This window comes from Eurypyga helias, unplaced genomic scaffold, assembly GCF_000690775.1.
Source record: "Eurypyga helias isolate BGI_N326 unplaced genomic scaffold, ASM69077v1 scaffold24263, whole genome shotgun sequence".
In the NCBI taxonomy this organism is placed as follows: Eukaryota; Metazoa; Chordata; class Aves; order Eurypygiformes; family Eurypygidae; genus Eurypyga; species Eurypyga helias.
This window is the reverse complement of record NW_010240896.1, coordinates 16,968-18,398: the sequence shown is the minus strand read 5'-3', so window position 1 is coordinate 18,398 and position 1,431 is coordinate 16,968. Positions and strand designations below refer to the sequence as shown.

Genomic DNA, 1,431 nt, shown 5'->3' with positions numbered 1-1,431 from the left:
GAGCAGGTTTCAGAGGCCGGGAGCAGCCGTGCAGGTGCCTGGCACGTGGCTCCCAGCCCAGGCTGGGATTTCTGAGCCTGCTGCCCGAGCTCCGGTACCAGCCCGACTCCGCAGGGGCAGAACCTGCATCGGCGGGTGCAGGTTCACGCAATGGGCTCTGCTGCGCTGGGTAGGGAGGGCTCCAGCAGCTGGGGGCTGCCGAAGGGGGCACACGAGCTCTTTCCGGACAGGGACCCTCCACACGCAGAGGCTCCAGCCCCTCTGAGGTGGCTCCAGGGATGTGCCAGCCCCTCGTAGGACCAGAACGGGTAGGAGCTCCCAGGCTACTTCACGTCGAAGCCTGATGATGTGTGGAAAAGGGACTGAACGCTAAAAAAGCAAGAAAAGCTCGCTGACATGGATTCTATCCTTCCCACCGTGTCTCCCTGGAGTCCTCATTACAATTCCACAGGGAGAGGCGATTCTGCAGGAAGTAAATTTCTATCCCGACTGGCTTGTGAATGACCATAACGCCAACCATCCTTTGCCATGGAAACAGATGGCACTCGCCAAGGGGAAGACGCGTGCTGAGGATTTATGGGCGAGATGGGCAACTGCTGCCAAGCCCTGGGCGGCTCCAGGCGATGAAGAGCTATGCCTGGGTGACACAGGAAGGGGATGACGGGCGCAGGAGGCTGCGGGCACATGGAAAATTGTCACCTCTCAGCCTGCGTAAACCTCGCAGCGGTCCTCCCGTCCCGCGGGGATGAAACGCCGAGGCCAGCTGGCACGAAGCCTCACGCTGCCAGCCCCGGAGGCTCCAACCTACCTGCCCACATCCCAGAGGTGGCCCCTGACACCAGTTTAATTTCCTTCTTTCCCAGCCCTGGGGAGGAAAGAGCTGTCGAGCAGCCATGGAATACAGCGAGGAAGAAGCTGCTGGTTCAGTGGCTGTCCCACTCCCACCGAGGTGCAGGACGGTACAGATGCCGGCTCGAGGTTCTCCACCATGAGGAAGCGGAGCAGAGGAGGCCGAGGGATTGCTGTCACTCAGGTATGGACGGGAGCTAAAGCTGAGGCTGAACCCAGCTCCAGGCCAGCATGGCACGCAGGGAAAGGCCTAGCTGCTACCCAGCCACGGAGCAGGCTCCAGGCTTGGCCGCCCCCCAGCGGGCACAGGGAACCTTTTTCTGGGAATCGTGTCTGTGCCCCCCCGCCACTCACTGCCTTATGCCTGAGCCTCTTAATTTCTCCTCTCTGCCTTCCTTTATCTGCCCGACCTGGGAGCGTAAATGCCAGGGAATGGTGAGGAAGGGCGCAAAGCAGCGAGGGAAGGAGGAAAAGCGCTCTGGAGGAGGCGTGCAGGGCCCACGTGTTCACGCCTGGCAGCCCTTCCACCTGCTGCTCTAGGAAACGCTCTGACAGAGGGTTCTGTGAGGAAATCCTGCCTGG

At 61.2% G+C, this 1,431-nt stretch overlaps 1 protein-coding gene across 1 annotated transcript in view; it reads right to left on the bottom strand.

Moving 5' to 3' along the window:
- Positions 1–1,431, bottom strand: part of IGHMBP2 (immunoglobulin mu binding protein 2) — a gene marked incomplete at its 5' end in the record, with an annotated part of 19,132 nt that overhangs the window by 868 nt on the left and 16,833 nt on the right.